Source organism: Megascapheus bottae, chromosome 4, assembly GCF_031878675.1.
Source record: "Megascapheus bottae isolate mThoBot1 chromosome 4, mThoBot2.hap1, whole genome shotgun sequence".
Lineage (NCBI taxonomy): Eukaryota > Metazoa > Chordata > Mammalia > Rodentia > Geomyidae > Megascapheus > Megascapheus bottae.
In genome coordinates this window covers 68,910,212-68,932,277 of record NC_143512.1, presented here as the reverse complement: position 1 = coordinate 68,932,277, position 22,066 = coordinate 68,910,212, and positions in this window count along the sequence as shown.

Genomic DNA, 22,066 nt, shown 5'->3' with positions numbered 1-22,066 from the left:
TATCGCTGTTAAACTGGTTCATCCTCTGTCTATTGGCACATCATCTTGTTTATCCCCTTCTCTTCCCTGATTCAAATAAACAAATAAATGTGTATACAATGCATCAGGAACCAAAGTCAGATACAGGAACAACAGAGGATAAGTCATAAAGGAAAGAAAAAAGAAAAACAAGAATAAAGAAATATCTTCACATAGAACATACAAAAACACAATCACAAGGATAAATCTTTTGTGTCTCTAACCTATAGTTCATTTTGCTTTGTCTCTTCCTTTAGGGCCATATACCTTTTGAGCTATTGTGAGCCTCTGCTAGGAAAACACTAGAAGCACACTAATTATTACAAATGAGGAAAATATGGAGCTTATGTGCCTTTTGGATGGCTTGCTTTTTCATAATATGATTTTTTCAAGTATTTCCATTTCCATACAAACAGGAAAATATTCTTTCTGATGGTAGCATAGAATTCAACTGTGTATAATTACTACATATTTTTGATCCATTCAGCCTCTGATGGGCATCTGAGTTGGTTCCATATCTTAGTTATGATGAAAGTACTGCAATGAACATGGTTGTGATAGTAGGCTTAGTATAGACATGCTTCTGGATATTTGGGTAGATGTCCAGGAGTGGGAATGCTGAGTTACAGAAATCTCTATGTTTATAATATTTTTATTAAAGAATTTATTAACATTGATCATATTTCAAATGACAGATTTAACAAACAAGTATTCAAGAAGGGAATCTCTATATACAATCACTGGCACTTAGAATTTAGAACATAAAATTAGGTTGAGGGTTTGTATGTCATATATACATATTAATCTATGTAATAAAATATTATGTCTATAGAGTCATAGATTTTTATGTCTAAGTAGTTGGGTTTATATTTCCAGTACCATGTCCGTAGCATTGGGTATGCAAATATTGAGTCTTCACTCTTGTACTGTTTGGATATAATAGCCACATAATAAGGATACCATGCCCCTTTTGTTCTTTTGGTCTTGACGTCTCACTCAACATGATTTGCTCTAGATTCATCCACTTCCCTGCAAATGCCATTATTTTATCTTGTCTGTTGGCTATGTAGAATTCATATATATATATATGTATATATATATGTATATATATATATATATATCCCATTTTCTGTGTCCATTCATCTACAGTAGGGCATATGGTTTGTTTCCATTGCCTGGTTATTGTGAATAGTGCAGAGATACTAAATGATGAAAGACTGGAACCATTTACCTTAAAATCAGGAACTAGACTGCCCACTCTCTCCATTTCTCTTCAGTAGTGTGCTGGAACCCTTAGCCAGAGCAATAAGGCAAGAGAAGGAAATCAAAGGTATCCACACAGGGAAAGAAGAAATTAAACTATCCCTATTCACAGATGACATGAACTTCTACCTGAGTGACCTAATAAGCTCCACTCTCAAATTCCTAGAATTAATAAACCACTTTAGCAAGTGGCAGGATACAAAATTAACTTGCATAAGTCAGTAGCCTTCTTGTACACCAACAATAGACAAACAGAAGGCAAAATTGAGAAAATGTTCTCATTTGCAATAGCCCCCCCCAAATAAAATACTTAGGAATTAACTTAACAAAGATGTAAAGGAATTATTTAATGAAAACTATAAAACCCTAAAAAAAGAAACTAAAGAGGACACCAGGAAATGGAAAGACATCCCATGCTCATGGGTAGGGAAAACCAATAAAGTGAAAATGGCTGTACTGCCAAAACTGATATAAAAAATCAATGCAATCCCCATCAAAATCCCAAAGACATTCTTTACGGAAATAGAAGATACAATCCAAAGATTCATATGGAACAAGAAAAGACCCAGAATAGCCAAAACATTGTTAGGCAAAAATAGCAATGCAGGTAATATTACAATATCAGACTTCAAACTCTACTACAAAACCATAGTAACAAAAACAGCATGGTATTGGTACAAAAATAGAGCAGAAGATCAAGGGAACTGAATAGAAGACCCAGAAATAAAACCACATACCTATAGTCAACTTGTATTTGACAAAGGATCCAAAGATATACAGTGGAACAAACACAGTCTATTCAATTATTGGTGCTGGCAAAACTGGGCAGCCACATGCAGAAAACTAAACATTGACCTTAGCCTTTTGCCATGCATAAGCATTAACTCAAAATGGATCAAAGACCTCAAGGTCAGATCGGAAACCTTGAAGCTACTACATGATAGAATTGGAGAGTCACTGGAACTCTTAGGCCCAAGCAAAAGATTCCTGAACAGAATCCCAGGGTCACAACAGATTGGTGAGAGACTCGATAAATGGGACTACCTAAAAATAAAAAGTTTCTGCCAGATAAAAGCATAGCCACTAAAATAAAGAGACAGCCAACCAACTGGGAAAAGATATTTACCAATAATATATCTTAAAATTGCTTAATATCCTGTATCTACAGGGAACTCAAGAAACTAATCCCCCCCAAACCCAACAAACCATTCACTAAATGGGCAAGGGAAATAAAGAGAGACTTATCAAAAGAAGAAATTAAAATGGCAGCAAAGCATATGAGAAAACCTTCATCATCTATGTTCATAAAGGAAATGCAAATAAAAACAATCCTAAAATACCATCTTACACCAACGAGAATGGCCAAGATTTTGAACTCAGACAATAACAGCTGCTGGTGGGGTTGTGAAGAAAAAGGAAACCTACTGCACTGCTGCTGGGATTGTGAGTAAGTACAACCACTTTGGAAAGCAGTGTGGAGGTTTCTTCAAGAATTGAAAATTGACCTTCCCTATGATCCGGCCCTACCACTCCTGTTTATAATCTTTTGAGGAATCTCTGTACTGCTTTCGAGACTTGTTGGACAAGTTTATACTCCCACCAACAGTGACTTAGTGATCCCTGCTTGCCACATACTCACTAGCCTGGCCATTCTAACTGGGATGAGGTGAAATCTCAAAATTGTTTTGACTTGCACTTTCTTTATGGCCAGAAATGTTGGGTATTTTTTCATGTATCTATTGGCCACTTTTATTTGCTCTTGCAAGAAATCTCTCTACGTCTTTAGCTGATCTTTTAATGTCATGGTTGTTTCTTTGAGGATTTGCTTTGGAGGGATTTGATTTTTTGTGCTGTAAGTATATTTTAGATATGAGGCCCTTGTTTGTTGTATGGCTAGTGAAGATATTTTCCCACTTTGTGGGTTTTCTATTTAACTTGCTGGCTATGTCTTTTGCCATATAGAAGCTCTGCCATTTAATGCACTCCAGTTGGTCCAAACTCTTTGAGTTGTGTATGTATTAAGAAAATTTCCACCTGTGCCAAGAAACTCAAATGTATCTCTTATTTCATACTGGAAAATTTCAGCATATCTGCTTTGACCTCAAGGTCTTTGACCCATTTGGAGTTGATTTGGTGCAGGGTGACATTTCTACAGGTACTTAATCATTTCTGACAGCACCATTTGTTGAAGAGGCTGGTTCTCTTCCCACCAGTATTTTTGACTCCTTCATCAAAGGTTAGATGATCATCGGTCTTTTGGTTAATTTTTTGGGTCTTCAGCTCTGTTCCATTGATACCCCGGGCTGGTCTTGTACAAGTACCTACCTATTTTTATTACTTTATTTTCGTATTAGAATCTGAAATTTGGTATTGATATTCCACAAGCGTTGTTCTTTCTAAGGATTGTTTTTGCTATTTGTGGTCTTTTGTTATTCCATGTGAATTTTTGGATTGCTTCCTCAATTTCATTAAACAATGACATTGAGATATTGGTGGGAATTTCATTATGTTTATAGATAGCCCTGAGCAGGATTGCCATTTTCATAATGTTAATCCTCCCAATCCAGGAGCAGGGAGTGTTTTCCACTTCCTGGGATTGGCTTTTGTTTCCTTCTTCAAGTTTAGAAAGTTTTTATCATATAGTTCCTTGTTCTTTTCATTGTTGGCATTAAAAGAAAGTCATTGATTAGAGGGTTAATTTTATAACCTGCTACTTTGTAAAAACTTTTGTATTAGCTCAAGGAACTTAGAAATGGAGTCCATAGGGATTTTTACATACAGAAATATGTCATCTACAAAGAGGGAAAGTTTTACTTAATCTTTCCCTATTTGAATTCCTTTTATGTTTGCTTCATGCTGTATTTTAAAATTTCTAATGACCACTTTTATCATATTCTTTATAGATAAATAGTATAAAAAGTCCTATCTTCAGTTAATAGGAATCTGAATTTAATATACATTTCACACTTAAAACATAATTTCTGGGTCTACATTCTATATGATTAAATATGACTATACATAAAGTGGGCTAACTGTTGATATTAATGTATTTTTGCTGTAGGATTGTTATGATCATTGTTACATTGAATTTGTAGAAGTTTACTTTTCATTTTCATAGTTTTATTAACACACAACTGGGTCATTACTCTGAGGATAGATTATCTAAAAGCCATTTTGAGTTGAAAGTATTTGTTTTTTTATGAAATTGTAAACTTTTGTCCTACAAATAACTACTTGATAAAACTTTCTGTAAGCCACTGTTAATAAACATCATGTATCTTTAGCATTAATTAATCTGTGCTACATTTTATAACAAATCTTAAATGAAGTATGAGATAATGCTAATGTGTTCCTGGATAAAAATAAATTACATATAATTATAGAAAAAATAAACATCAAAAATAGTTTCATAAATATTTTAATTACCATAAATTTTTAAAGGAACATAAACTTCTGAAATATATAAGGGTAGGAATACAGAATACTTATAAGACTAAATACAATATCATAATTTATTTGAAATTACTTAAAAGTCAGTAAAATATTCTTTTCTTTTTAGTGATAGGCAAATAAAATTATATTGTAATGCAATACCAAGCAACAGAAAACAGCAATAGAGAACAAAATGATGCAATTCATAAAGAAGTAATGTAATCTAAAAACCCTAAAAACTTTGCTATTCATTACTAGTATATATCTTTAAATTAAATACATTTAAATTGCTCATAAATTAAATGTGTATGGAGAGCATAAATATGTGAATAATATGTAATGATTATTTTTACCTGCTACATAAGTACTTTCACTAGAATATCATATAACTACAGGGTAATTAGTAATAATGTAACCATTGCTGATAGTTCTTTGGCATTATATTTGAATAATCTCAGCAATTATGTTCTCTTTAAACTGCAAATGCATATTATTATATCTTGCTTAGGTATGCACAACTGTTAATTTATTTCGTTGCAAAATAAGTATTAGTGTTTTGGAATTTGAGATATTTATCTTATACAAAACCTCTAGTTAACTTCACCTACATTATATGTGATTATTTTGTACTTTTGAAGGAAATATAATGAAATTTTTGTTTGTGGGTTCCTATAAAAGTTGAAGTTTTTATATTCAGTTGTATGGTCTTTTTGGCTTAAATGTGTCTCTATTTTTCTCTCTCTTCTAAAATGTCATTTTATAAATTTTTGTGTATTTTAACTTTATTTAGAATTAACCTTATCTCATTAATTTAGGCCACTAATTTCTGTCACTTTGAATATGTCTTCTCTTTCCTAGATTTGATGTTATATAGACCTTGGGTTATTATGTTCATCATTATCATGCCACACTTCTCAAGAAACAACTCTACACTGTGTCCTTCAAAATTCATCTGACATTGAACAAGGTATACTGTATTCATATTTTCCTTTGGTGAATGGCAGCTCCTTTGCACAATTATTTAACAATAATAAAAATATTTACAAATTCATCTTACAAACTGAAGAAAAATTGTGGGATCAGGAGGGTGGCCTAGTGGTAGAGTGCTCGCATAGCATGCAAAAAGCCCTGAGTTCAATTTCTTGGTACCAAAAACAAAGTAAAAACTAGAAGTGGCGCTATGGCTCAAGTAGTAGAGCACTAGCCTTGAGAAAGCTCAAGGATAGAGGCAAGGCCCTGAATTCAAGCCCCAGGACTGACAAAAAATTTCCACTGGTACAATCTATAAAATATAAAGTGCTTATATATAAATTTGAAATTATATTGTTGAATTACCAAAAGAATATTTTAAAGAATGGAAAAATATTTTGTCTTATTTTTACCTTACTTATGTTTGAACAATAGTTTTTGACATTGTGCAGACATTGTTTTAGATACATGCACAAAAGGATAACTAAGAATGAAATGCACACTCTATTTTGTGCAAATAGTCAAGACACACAACTGTATACAATATTTAAACTCACATGTCATCAATTAAATATGTCTTACTTGTATAAACTGATTAAAAAAACTTTGTTGGTTACATTAGATCAGTTGAGTTTTGAAGATACATTTGTGATCCCTCCTGAAGTGAATTGAAGTAAATCAAAATGAAGAGAACTTCCTGATAGCATAAGAGAAGCAAAGTCTTGTTGTCTAGCTGCCTGCCACATTGGGAAGATGAACTTGTGACCTTGAAGGGAAGGTCAACTCACAGTAGCAGGAAGCACCATTGCAGCCATACAATACCAAGGTAAGAATGTGGCCGAAACCCCATGAGCAATTTATTTTTCACTGCCAAGATTTTAATAATATCTTGGTGAAGGAAGTATATACAATAGAAAATCCTGGTGTCTCCAAATATAAAACCAGGGATCTCTATGGAGCTGTAAACCTGTATTGATTATTGGCTCTCATCTGCCCTGGGATTACACAAAGATAGTTAACAGTGAAGCAGAATTCTTTTTTACCTTATGCACACATAATCCCTCTCTTTGTTCCTTATTTGGTGAGTACTTCTACTATATACCATTCAGGCTACAAAAATGAATGTTTGGGAATCATTTCTAATTCTAGTTTTCCTTTTCTATTCATAAGGAGACAGTTTCTTATTTGAATTTCTTCTTTAAAATCCAACCATCCATTTATCACCTAGTGCCATACGTCCCCCTCTTGTGCATCTGCTCACTACAGCTAGCATGATTCTCATACCATATAACCATGGATTCCTATTTAAAATTCTGTGCATGAAATCATGTGAAGAAATTTGATTGGCTGATTTAAAGTAAACCTAAAAAGCTATGAAAAACTATATCAAAGCCTGATTGGTGATTGGGTGAATTTGATTTTAATCCAATTTCTACTACTTTCTACACTCTTCTAATGTGAACAACATTCAAATCTTTTCTATTGACTGACAAGATTAGGGTAAATGACTTCTCTGCATTATGTATTACATTGTATTATTTATCATTAAAAATTAGATCAAAAATAAGCTTGAAGAAAAAATATTTCTGAGCATGATAATATTTTTACAGCCCACAGTTAGAATTAGATAAATAAAACACCTACTGTGATAATCTTTTAGCTACTCTGTGTGAAAAGTATTGCTAGAAATACAAAAATTACATAAGTGTTAACTACCAAACGTAGAACTTGAGCTGTATGACACAACCAATTCTTTACAAATGAGGGAAGTTTCATGTCTTAGGACGTAGCAAAAAGGAAAAAATCTTACTTATTGCAAAAATATTAGCCCTTAAAATAGGGAAGTATCATGAAGTGATATACTTCAGTGATCAGAATGAAAGCAAATATTTCATGCTTTTCCCTTACTGTAATAATTCCAGTCAACTTTTCCACAATCACATTCAGTCAACAGTCATAGAACACTAACCATTTTTATGGCCAATGATGTGAAAGTTTTTAAGCCAAGAGGCACCTGTTCACAGGAGTGACTAATGGATAGAAATGAGAATTTGCCTGGGGATATACGAAAGAGAAGACCTCTATAGTTTATACCCAAAAATAATTTTACCAAAAATGATTAATTCTCAAGCTCCTAGGAAATTTTATTTGGTGCTAAGCTCCATAAATCATGGATTCCTCCTAAGGAAAGTTATCAGCATTCAGTAAAATCAGAGTTCAGAGAATTGCTTGGAATTTATCATTTAAATCAGAAATGGCAAAGTAAATAGACATAAAGCCTTTGAATCTGAGTGAAGCTGCATATGCAAGAGTTATATTCTTGGCATCTTTCTTGCAATGTGTGTGCAGAAATGATTTGATATCATTGTGCTCACAGTCATATAGCTGCAAACACAGGTCCCCAACCAGAAGCAGCAGTAAATACACACCACATGGGTACATAGAAAGTAATCACCAGAAAGAAGCTGGATCAATAGATATTTTAATTGTACACATTAACTGTTTACACACAATACTGTTTGAGATATTATTAGCATTTTTATAAGATACGCTCCAAGTTATATGAGTTAAAAATTCCTGGGAATGTTTTCTTATCCCTCATGTGATATCAAATAACTCTGTTTTGCATAATTTACATCTTTGTGACTATAGGGGGTCTGTTAACCAAATGGCACATGCTAATATAATCACTCATATCTCCCTTAAACCAAAGTCTGTATACTCATAACGTTGACACAAATATTGTCACAAAAATAATTTTGCAAAAGAAGTACTCTGTAGCTAAACAATAGGAATGTCAAAACATTTAAGAAAAATATTAAAGCAAACAAATGAATAAAAGTCTTAGAACCATCTAATAATTAATGGAGGATATTATCATTTAGACATTGATAATGGGTAGCTGTGATGAATGAACAATCAGATATAATAATTCCAGAAACACTTTATAAAATTATTTTTAATATTTTTACGTGAAGACAGAGAAACAAAATATCTAATAGTTTTTTTTAAAAAAGGTTTTCTTTATTTCAAAGGAAATATACAAATGATTTATAGTTACATAAGTCAGATAATGAGTACATTTCATTTTAAACAGTGTTACCTCTTCTTTTGTTTTCTCCCAGGTTTTCCTCTGCACTAACTCCCTCACAAAATTGTACAGTTCATTTTCAACATAGTGTCTAGTGAGTGTCACTGCTGAATTAGTTCACTCTTTGTCCCATCACTTCTGTGTTTCCCCTTACCCTCCCCAAATCAGACAAATTTGCCTGCAAGACAAAAGGTAAAGAAATAAATAACAGCAACAAAGTAGAAATAAAAAATAAGTAAAATAACATAAAATCTATTGCTTCCATTTCTTGTGTTCATTATGTAAAAAAGCAGTTCATCTGATCATAGTCTTCTAAGTCAGATATATTTGTTACACTTCCTGCAGAAAATTCTTATACTTACTGAGGCTTCTTTCTAGATATGTAGGATTTTTATCTCCCTCTATATCATTGTACTTCACAAATCAAGGGAATACGTTTTACCAAACTTGATATTGTAGAGATTTTTTTTTAAATCGTGTTTAAAACTGCATTGATGATAAGTTGCTTGTTCATTGTTTATTTATTTATTTTTTTACTAGTAATTGCTACACCAGAGAGAGAAAAGAAGATGCAGTACTGGAAAGGGAAAAGAGTGATTAGAGGTGCCAGCCTGTTTCTGTGTCCCCTTGACTCTGCCACAAAGCACAGGTAGTGTGGTGCAGCTAGAGGCATGGGAGGGAAACTGTAAATAGCAGTGTGGCTAGAGAGTAGGTGAACTATGGAACTTTTGAAACTTAGATTTGTAACTTAAACAAAACACACGGACACTAGGTAAAAGGAAAAGAAAATGCTACAACACAGCAGGGAAGGAGGGAAATCAACAATCAATGGGGCTTTAAGCCAAATAACAAAGGCCAGCCATGGTAAGCTCTACATATGCTGAAATTGGACAAAAATATCCCCCAACACAGGCTATCCGCAATTCTCATGAAAAGCAGATGCTTTAGAAGATGCCTCTAAACTTCCTAGATAGATTCTCTCTCTCTTCCTGTTCTCCCTTTCTCCCCACTACATCAAACTTACTAGAAAAGAGCTTGGGAACACAATCTCATTTATGAATAATCTCAAAACATTACCTAGGCATTAATTCACCCAAAGGCTTGTATAATAAAAGATAAATCACCAGGAGAAAGGGAAAACTCTCATAATTGTAAAGATATCCTTCCACCTTGAATTCATAGATCAGTAGAATTAATAGTTAATATGATTGTAAAATTTTAAAAGGACCTTACTGATTCAGTAAAATTAATAACGTGACATTTTTACATAAATAGAAAAAATATTATAAAATCCACTGGGAAACACAAAATATTTCAAATCAAAGCAATCTTGCCCAAAGAGAGAGATTCTGGTATTATTACAATACATGGCTTCAAATTATACTGGAGAGTCATGGTAACAAAGACAGAGTGGTACTTGCAGAATACATAGATCAATGGGTGAGAACACCCATAGAGAAGCTCATACAGCAACACCATTTAATTCATTGTCAAAAGCGGCAAAAGCATTCATTACAGAAAATGCAGCTTCTTTTCTATGTGGTTCTAGGAAAAAAATCATCTATGAGCAGAACACTAAAACTAGCTCCTATTCCTCTGTACAAAAATCAAAGGAAAATGGATTATACAGCTTAATGAAAGACTGAAACTACTTGAAAATATTAGGATATTGCAACATTGGTTCAGTTTATAATCATAGACTAGTACTTACTGAATGGATGCTAATGTATGAAGAAATTACTGCATGTATTGACAACATAGATTGAATGATGCTAACAACTTTCTTCATTGCAAAATAAGCAGTGTGATTCTATCTCTTCCCAGTCTAAGTGGCTGTCAAGAAGCTAAACGGAACAAATGCTGATGAAGTTATGAGGGAAAATATCCCATGTACACTACTGATGAGAGTCTAATTCTGTCCATCTATTAAGGAAAACACTATAAAAATTTTAATATAAATGTATTTGCAACTGAAAATGTAATTACTGTATGATCAAGCCATGAAATTTCAAAGTATTAAAACCCGACTGGTATGCCAATACTTGTCTAGCTATATTTTTCATGGTATTATTCCTAGCAGTCAAAAACTATGGAATCAACCTACATTCTCATAAATGGATTAATGGAAGAAGAACCTATGCATATACACACAAAGAAGTTTTATCCAGTCATCAAAAAGAATAAAATTTTATAATATACAGAACAATAGATGGAAATAAAAATAAGTACCTTAACTGAAACAAGCCAGTCTCACAAAGATGAGTACAGCAAATTGTCTCTCATAATATGAGGGATACAGAGGGAGGTTGAGAATGTGAGTATAAAAGAAAGATTATTGGGTTAATGGAAGAACATAATGGGAAAAGGGATGTAAATGGGCAATAGAGGGTAGATATGGTCTAAATATATTATATTCACATATGAAAATGTCATAAACTCCCACATTTGTAGTGTTAGTATAAACCATTCAAAACAAAAAACCATAATTATAACTTTTTATGGATTCAATTCAATAAACTAATAGTATAAGACAAGTATTATAATTTTGTTTTCCTTATGTCCTAAGAAATATGCATTGCAAATAAATATCACAGGCATACCACAGGCATTGTCCTTATAATACTCTTCACCACATTATTCAAAGAAATACTTCCTCTTTGGGCATTTTTTTCTTTTGCTACTCTTTAAAACAATGCATAGGGTGGACACTGTTAATGTTTTCACAGTATCCATCTAATATGCGATGACTCATTTGCTGAATCCATTTCACCTCCAGTGAATTAGCTTGATAAGTGAACTTTAGATAAAATTTGGACCCAAATATGAGAAGTTTTCTTCCAAAACCACCAAATTTTAAGAGATTCAAGTCTGAAAGGGGCATTGAATACACATATTGTTTCAAGTGTTGACACTACCTTTCTTCAACTTGGGAAAAAATAAAGTCAGTTGCTATAGAAAGCAAGGACTTAACCATCAATGCTTATTTTCTCTTTTTAAATTAAATTTAATTTAATTACAAAGGTAATGGACAGAGGGGGTTACAGTCACATAAGTAAGGTAATGAGTACATTTCTTGACAGAGTGTTACCATCTCCCTCATTTTCTCCCACTTTACCCCTTCCTCTTCCCCCTCCCTTTCCTCCTCTTTCCCCAGTTGTAAGGTTCATTTCCCATACACTATCTTATCAATGCTTTGTGGGTCATGGGGCCTGAGCGTTTTCCTTGAATTCTTCAGCTCAAGGCTAACCGCCCTATCCCATAAGTTACAGCCCAACTTCTTGTTCGCTAGTGCTTAATTGGAGATAAGTCTCAGGTTTTTTAGTGCCCAGGTTGACTTTGAACTGTGACCCGCAGATATTAGCATCCTGAGTAGCTAGGATAACAGGTGTGAGCCAACAGTGTCTGGCAATGCTTATCTTCTTTAAAACATAACTCTCAAAAGAGGAGAATAGAAGGTTATTGTTTGTAACAGAATAGTTCATAGGTGGGCGATGTTGGCTCATTCCTTTAACCTAGCTACTCTGAAAATCAAGATTTGAAATTCAAAGACAGATTTATCAAGACAGACAAATCTAAAATTTGAAAAGTGAGATGTTTAACAAATGGTACAGTGCCATCTTTGTACAGAGGAAGCACAGAGAGCATGAGGCCCTAAGTTCAAGACCAGTATCAATGGACTTCCGCTTGTGCTTGTGCATGTGCAGGGGCGGGGGATAGAGAATGCTTTCTAAATGAAATGCTTCACAAAAACATTCAGGAACAATATGATAATGGGACCTCTTGGAAAATTATTCATGAAAGAGAATCGCAAGGTTTTAGCAAAGAAAAGGATATGCAAAATGGATCACATGTTTCTAACACAATAAAACTACAAGAACGATATTGTAATAATCAAATACAAGAATGATATTATAATAATCAAATAATTATTTGAATTATATATTAACTTCAACATTAAGGTGTTTTAACTTAAATATTTACAACTTCTAAATAATGTCACTCATCATTTATTATGGTTCAACTATCATTCCCATGTAAAATTTGCATTTCTTCCCAAACTGATAGACATCTGAACAGCTCCACTAACAGGCCTTTAATTATCATAATTATGTATTAATGAGGAAAAATTAACCTATCTAAATTAACCTATCTACATTATTAAATGACTACAGTGTACTTTACAGTGTTTGAAAATGTGCTCTGGTAGAACAAAGATAAAGGTAATTATATGTTATAATGGGCAAGTTAATATTATGGTGTCAGTATTTTTCTACACATCATATACTATTTTGTGTAAACAAGAATTTGTAAAGTGTATAATACAGCATTTCTTATGTGAATAAAATTTTGTACTTACAGAATTTCAAGAGATATTAAAACAGTATGGTTTGGCCTAGTGGTACAGTAATTGCCTAGCAGGCACGAAGGCCTGGGTTTGATTCCTCGGTACCATGTACATAGCAAAAAGCCAGAAATGGTGCTGTGGCTCAAGTGGTACAGTTCTAATCTTGAGAAAGTCCAAGGACAGTGATGAGGCCATAAGCCCAAAGCCCAGGGCTGCCAAAACAACAACAGCAACAAAAACCATTTATGTCTCTTCAATTTTTGAAGTATAAGTCCATTTCTAAGCAAATTTATCTTTAGGTAAAGGAACATCACATATGTGGGACTAAAACAAGAAATTATGTAAAGAAGACAGGAAAACAGACATATTAGCATAAAATTATTTTTAGACAAAGTGAAAGATTATTCAAAGAAAAATAATAAGAAATTAAAATACTTAAATGTTAGAATAATAATAGTAATAATAGACAAGGGAACTAAAGCGAGACTCATCAAAAGAAGAGATTAAAATGGCAGAAAAGCATATGAGAAAATGTTCATCATCCATGGTCATAAAGGATCAATCTTAAGATACCACCTTACCCCAACAAGAATGGCCAAGATTTTGAAGTCAGATAATGACAGATGCTAACAGGGTTGTGGAGAAAAAGGAACCTACTACACTGCTGGTGGGATTGTAAACTAGTTCAGCTACTCTGGAAAGCAGTGTGGAGGTCTCTTAAAGAACTGAAAATTGACCTTCCCTATGACCCCGCCATACTACTTCTGGGCATCTACCCTGAATGTCATATCCCAAGATATGATAAGGACACCTGCTCAGCTATGTTTATTTCACATTATTCACAATAGCCAGGCAATGGAAACAATCTAGATGCCATAATGCAGATGAATGGATACAGAAAATGTGGTATATAAATAAAACAAATGGAATTCTACATAGCCAACAGACAAGATAAAATAATGGAATTTGCAGGGAAGTGGATGAATCTAGAGCAAATCATGTTGAGTGAGACAAGTCAAGACCAAAGGAACAAAAGGCACATGGGATCCTGAATATGTGGCTATTTGATCCAAACAGTGCAAGAGCGAGGAATCAATATTTGCATAACCAATGCTATGGTCATGGTACTGGAAATATAAATACAAGTACATAGTCATAAAAACTTGTCACTCTATAGACACAATATTTTATTACATAGATTAATAAGTATCTGTGACATGCAAACCCTTGGCCTAATTTTTTCCCATATATTTTTTATTGTAATTAATAGAAGGGTTACATTATATTCACCAGATAGAAGGTGCATTACTTCACAAACTTTGATACCCTTTCTCATGTTATGGTTCCCATTTCATTCCGCCCATTCCCCTTGCTCATCGTGATTTTCCCCCTATCCAATTTAAAATAACCAATTAAGCATATTTAAAATATATCAGATAGCAAGATGAAATATTGTAACCATATGAGATAACCAAGGGACAACAAAAGAGATGAGAGATAACATAGTTCATTAAGGACAACAATCACTCATTATATGGCTTTTGTTTCCATATCCTGGACATCCTTTCATTTAGCATCATTCTATATGGCCTTATGTATCTAGGTTTCATTCTACTGTCAATCTCTTCCAGGAGAGCCCAAATTTCTACTGATTATGACAAATGAGGAAAACCATTGAGCCTAAGTTTCTTTGAAGTCTGGCTTACTTCACTTAATATGATGTTTTCTAAGTCTTTCCATTTCCTTACAAATGGGATGATGTTGTTCTTTCTGACAGCAGCATAGAATTACATAATGTATAAATACCCCATCTTGTTGATCCACTCTTCAACTGAGGGGCATCTGGGTTGGTCCATAGCTTTGCTATGGTAAATAAGGCTGCAGAGAACATCGTTGTGTTAGTGGATTTAATATGTCCTTCTTTCTGGAAGATTCGGTAAATGCCAAGTAGTGGAATTGCTGGGTCATAGGGGAGCTCTATGTTTAGCCTTTTGAGGAACTGTCATACTGCTTTCCATAGTGGTTGAACGAGTTTGCACTCCCACCAACAATGTAGTAGTGATTCCTCCAGGCCACATCCCCTCCAGCATCTGTTGTTATTAGATTTCTTGATCCTGGCCATTCTAACTGGAGTGAGGTGGAATCTTAGAGTTGTTTTGATTTGCATTTCTTTATGACCAGAGATGTCGAGTATTTCTTCATGTGTCTATAGGCCATTTTTGTTTCTTCTTCAGAGAAGACTCTCTTCAAGTCTTTGGCCCATCTTTTAATGGAATGGTTGTTTCTTTGGAGATTAGTTTTGGAGCAATTCAATTTTTTGAGCTGTTGATATATTTTAGATATGAGGCCTTTGTCCATTGTATGGTTAGTGAAGATCTTCTCCCACTCTGTAGGCTTTCTAGTTAATTTGCTAGCTATGTCCTTTGCCATACAGAAGCTCTGCAATTTAATACAGTCCCACTTACCCAGCCTTTTTCTGATTTGTTGTGATTCTTGGTCCTTATTGAGAAAGCTTCGACCTGTGTCAAGGAGACCTAACATATCCCCTATTCCTTCCTGTAAAGTTTTCAATGTATTATCCTCAGCCTAATTTTGATTATGTTCTAAAATCTAACTGCCAGTGATTGTATATAGAGATTCCCTTCTTGAATACCTGTTTGATAAACACATCATTTGAAATATGATGTAAAAATCAATGTTAATAAATTCTTTAATGAATAAAATATTCATATGGAATAATGAAAGACACAATACAGCAAAAACAACCCTTAGTTGTAAGAACAGCACTGGAGGAATATCAGTACCAAACATCAGACTCTATTAAAAGCAGCTTGGTATTGGCACAAGGACAGACTTGAGGACTAATGGAATAGAACTGAAGTCCCAGAAATTAACCCACAGACCTATGGCCACGTAATCTTTTATAAGGGGTGCCCAGTATCGTGGCAGGAAGAAAGATAGCCTCTTCAATAAATGGTGCTCTCAGAATTGGTTAAGTACCAGTAAAAAACTAAAGTTGAAGGCTGTGAGTTTTCCCTAATGGCAGAGTGCTTGCCTAGCATGCACAAAGATCGGGGTTCAGTTTCTCAGTACTACATACATACAAAAAACCAAGAGTGGTGCCATAGCTCAAATGGTGGACCTGTACCATTCAGAAAGCCCTAGGAAAGTACTCAGGCCCTGAGTTCAAGCCCCAGGACTGGGGTAAAAAAAGAAAATTAAAATTGGATCCTTATATGTCACCCTGCACCAGACTTAATTCCAAATGGAATGAAGACCTTGAGGTAAAAGCAGATACCCTGAAAACTTTACAGGAAAGAACAGGAGATACCCAAGGGCTCCTTGGCACAGGTTGAAACTTTTTTCATAAAGGCCCAGAAGCAAAACAAATCAAAGAAAATTTGAAAGAATGGGACTGCACTCAATTGCAGAGCTTCTGTATGGCAAAGGAGATAGTTAGCAAGTTAAACAGAAAGCCAATGGTGTGGCAGAATATCTTCACATGCCATACAGCAAACAAGGCCTCTTATCTAAGATATACCTACAACTCAAAAAACTGAATCTCACCAGGATCAGTAGCTCACAATAGTCATCCTAACTACTCAAGAGGCTGAGATCTAAGGATTGCCATTCAAAGCTAGCCCAAGCACTAAAGAAGTGAGACTCTTGTCTCCAATTAACCACTAGAAACCAGAAATGGTGCTGTGGCTGCAGGGGTAGGGCAGTATCCTTGAGCTGAAGAGCTCAGGGACAATGCCCAGACCCAGGGGTAGAGGAGTAGCCTTGAGCTGAGGAGTTCAAGGACAATGCCCAGGCCCAGAGTTCAAACCTCAAGACCAACAAAATTGAATCTCTCAAAAACAAATCCTCAAAGAAACAACAGTCCCATTAAAAGATGGGCTAAAGACTTAAAGAGAGACTTCTCTGAAGAGGAAATAAGAATGGCCTATAGACACATGAAGAAAGGCTCGACATCTCTGGCCATAAAAGAAATGCAAATCAAAACAACTTTGAGATTCCACCTCACTCCAGTTAGAATGGCCTGATCAAGAAATCTAATAACAACAAATGCTGGTTGGGAGATGGACAGGAGGGAATGCACTACACTGTTGGTAGAAGTGTAAACTTGTTCAACCACTCTGGAAAGCAATATGGTGATTCCTCAATAGACTACATATAGAGCTCTCCTATGACCCAACAATCCCATTCCTAGTCATTTATCCAAATGTCTATAAACAAGGATGTACTAAAGCTACTAGCACAATCATGTTCTTTGCAGGATTATTTACTATAACTAAGATATTGAACCAACCCAGGTGCTCCTCAGTAGTTAAATAAATCAAGGAGTTGTGGTATTTATACACAATGGAATCGTGTGCTGTTAGAAAAGGATGCCATCTTCCCATTTTTAAGGAAATGAAGCAACTTGGAAAAAATCATATTAAGTGAAGTAAGCCAGATCCAAAAACATAAGTTCAATGTTTTCCCTCATTTGTAATAATTAGTATATATTTAGGATTCTCCTAGCAGAAGATCACAATAGCTCAAAAACTATGTACATATGACTATATAGGATGAAGCTAAGTAAAATGAATGGATAAAAGAGGTTTATTTTTGATTGTTGTTCTTAATGTGCTACATGAAATTATTCCTTTTCTCTTTTTTCCCATTATGATTTCTTGCATGTTGTTATTGTACCTGACTTTGATATCTGGTAGATTGTACATATGTTTATTTATTTATTGGTAGTAGGAAAAGCAATGGGAAAGCAAGATAATTGAGAGGGGGTTGGGGAAGGGAAATGGAAGAAAAACTTGGGAAGGGATATCAATGTTCAAGAAGTACCTGATGAATGTAACTGTAACCCCTCTATACATCACTCCCACAATAAAATACCAAATACCCATAAAATAAAATAAAAAGTAGTGTTTAAACCTTGGAAAAGTAATACATTTAGAGAAAAATGAAATTAGGTAATTTATTTTTGAATTTGTTCTGTAACAAGTCAATTAGTTATACACTCATTTTTTTCATTCATTTTTTATTGTAATTAGTAAAAGGGTTACATGATATTTGCCAGATAGAAGGTGCATTAATTCACATACATTGATACCCTTTCACATGTCTTGGTACCCATTTCCCCCCCCACACCCCCACCCGTCTTGGTTTTCCCCCCTTCCCTATCAAATTTCAAATATCCAAATACAAATAAATTCAATATATCAGATAACAAAGTGAGATACTATACCAATATGAGATAACCAAGGGATAGCAAAGGAGATGAGAGTGTACTATGTAGTTATACACTCATATCAGTGAAATTTAAAGTGTCTCTAACCTGTAATATTAATGAAAAATATCTATCATAGTAGCCTTCATGTAACACTATATATTTCTAATACAGTAAACAGATATATGCTAAAAATAGTCAAAGCGAAGTGGCCACAAAGTCTATAAAGCCTCATATATATGTATATATATATTAATTTTTCAACTGAAAGATACTTGAATCAAATACATCAATATAGTTTATATCTGATAAGCCTATTTAGTACAAACAAATGAAGATATTATTTTGTAAGACATATTAGAAAATGTATGCCTGTTATGGCTATATATGATAAGACTAATTGAAATGAACTCTAGCATATGAAAACAAGTGGTATAAGTTTGTGATTGTTGTTCTTAATACATGTGAAGTTATTTCTTTTCTCTTTTTCCCCCTTATGGTTTTTCTCATTCATATTACTATGTCTGACTTTGTTACCTGGTATATTGTCTTTACCTTTATTTGTTTATTTGAAATAGGGAAGGGAAAGGGAAAAGCAAAATGATTGGGATGGGTTTGGGAAAGAAGGAAAGAGAACACAAGAGAAGGGTATCAATGTATGAGAAGTAATGTACCCACTACGTGACGGATGTAACTCTATATGTTACCCTGACAATAAAATAAAATGAAAAACTAAAAAAAAATAATTTATGCCTGTGAATAACTGGAATGATCCAATAAACAGACTGCCCTAATTAATGAATACGTTTTAAACCTATTGTTATCAAGATTCTGTTTCTCTCAATGGCTTAGATAACTCCCACTGGATGGAGTCTTATGAGCAACAGTAACAAACTTTGAATGCATTTATAAATAAAGGCAACCTACTAGAACCTATTAGAAAAAAATGTATGAAAATCTACACAATTTCAAGGAGACCTTACACTTAATTAAAGGAATAACACCTGGTTAGTCACGACTCTGCAAATGGGAGTGTAGTGGGGTATGGAAAAATTGGTACTACTACAAGCCCATATAACAGACCCCAGGATCTGTGAATGTGTTTCCATCTATAATGTCAAGACCTTGCAAATGTTACTATATTAAAGAATGTGAGATGATGGATTGTTACCTGAATTATCCAGGTGACCTCAAACTAATCACACAAACCCTTAAAAGTAGAGACCCATTCTATGCTAAAATTAGAGAAATGTGTATGTAGGAATATAAAAGAAGTTCAGATAGTTGCCCCATATGGCTTTGAAAAGAAAGCAGTTATAATCCTACGGTATAGAAACTGGTTAAGGGTAGAAAATAGAGTCTTCTTTTAGCATCCCCAAGAAGAAATTAAGCAGTGATGACATAGTCATTTTGCCCCATCATAAATTTGTTGTACTTCTGACCAGCCCACCGGTAAGCAAATACAGGTGTATTGCTTTAAACCAGTGTGTGAATTATCTGAGAAGAGCAATAAGCAAAATACATTGAATTTTTCATTTTGACCAGGAGGGGGAGCTATTCATGTAAGTACTTTCTGAATTTTACCTCATTCCTAATTTAGGCAAGCAATCAGCAAAGAGAAAACCATCTAAAACTAAAGTTACTGAATTAGTTTGTGTGTTCATATTCATTGAATGGGGATAGAGGCAGAAAAAGCAAGGCAGCAAAGCCAGATTCTAGCCAAAAAGAAATCTTTGTACAAAGAAAAGTTTATAGTAATCAGAAGGATAGAGGAAAATCCAAAAAGTCTGAATTTACAGAATTTGGAATACAACTCAATTTTAATAGATACATTATAGGACTTGATCTATAGTAGTAGAGAATGCCATGAATGTATATGAATTATTATATGATCTAAATGTAGAATTAGCAAATAAGTAGTTTAAAGATGCTGTTATCTCTTTTTTTTTTTTCTTTTTTTTGCCAGTCCTGAGCTTGAGCTCAGGGTCTGAGCACTGTCCTTGGACTTTCTCAAGGCTAGAACTCTACCACTTAGTTAAATTGATTAAAAGAATAGATAAAATAAATAACTAGAATAAACAAAACCCAGGGTATACATGATCTATTTCCTGTTAGTGGAAACAGAGTAAAATGATTTCACTGACAACTCTTTGTTGAGTTAAAATAGCCTTCAGTAAAAAGATACTTTCAGATAAAATAAAACCAAGATAATATCATGGAGCCTAGAAACATTAAAGGGGAGGGCTCAAGATGAGAAATGAAACCAGATAAAGTAAAGTCTAGAAATAATAAATATCTAATAAGTTTTTCTTCATAATTTTTAACATATAATGAGTTATTTAATATCAAAAAGAATTGATACTGATGATCATAATAGAGTTTGGGCTAGCTGCTCATGCCTTCTGCCTATAATACAAGCTACTCAGAAGAGATAGGAGGATAATAGTAAGAAATCAACCTTTGCAGGAAAGTTCAAAAGATTCATTTCTTCAATAGCAAGCAAAAATGTAGGCATAGAAGCATACTTCACATAGTAGAGCATCAGGCAAGCAAGTCAATGAACAAGCATGAGTCCCTGAGTTCCAACCGCTCAAGTACCAGTGTTTCGTGCAATAAAGTGTTTTGTGCAATTGTGTAAACAAACATAATAAACATAATACATGACTACAGCAATGTAAGGGAAAAAGTAGTAAATGAACCTTTGTTTTTAAGCTTGTTAAATTTTCTAGGAACCAGATCAATATTAACATTGTATAACAGTATAAACAGTGAAGGCCAACATAGTAAACCTTTCAGCTAGGGAATATACTTTAGTGCTATAGTGCTGTTTTTGGAGCGCTAAGACATGGTTTGGATCCCCAGAAGAACATACACACACACACAAACACTCACACACATTGCATTGAAATTTTCAAAGCAATCCTAAAGATGTAATAACCCTGTCAGTTTTCAAACGTGATTTAACATGAAATTTCACAAATGCGTATTTAACCCAATCTTAGATTAAATAGTGGCATAACTAAATAAGGCATCCAAAATACTGGGCGTTCTGGTTCATATTATTTTATTTCATATTCTATTACTCATGGTCATTCCTCTATGATATGATTCATAAATAATTGTATTTATTTATTTTCAGAGAACCTTTAATCAAGGTGAATCAGTCTTTACCGTCAGCCAGTTTTAACAGAAGTATCTCTAATAAATACCCTGTTGTTATCATTTTTTAAGCTCATTTATTCCCAACATTATCAAAGTTATTTTTCAAATATATCACACTTAATTTTTTTTTTTTGGTTGGGTGGCTTGAACTGCGGGTCTGGGCGCTGCCCCTGAGTTCAGCTCAAGGGGACACCCTACCCTTCAGGCACAGCATCACTTCCGGTTTTCTAGTGGTTAAATGGAGATGAGTCTCACTTGTGTTTAGTGCCCTGACTGGCGTTGAACTGTTATCGTCAGATCTCAGCCTTCTGAGTAGCTAGGATTACAGGCGTGAGCCACTGGGCCAGTTAATTTCACTTAAAATTCTGACTTTTCTAATAACAAAAAAATCTAAATATTTTAAAATTCACTCCGAATAACATTTTGGAATCTCCATAAACTTTATTAAAAATAAATAACCTCATTAACTATCATGAAAATGATGATTAGGAATAAGAAGAAAAATGGAAAATTATAGCTAAATACCAGATTTTTAGGAGCTAGGATCTAATGTACT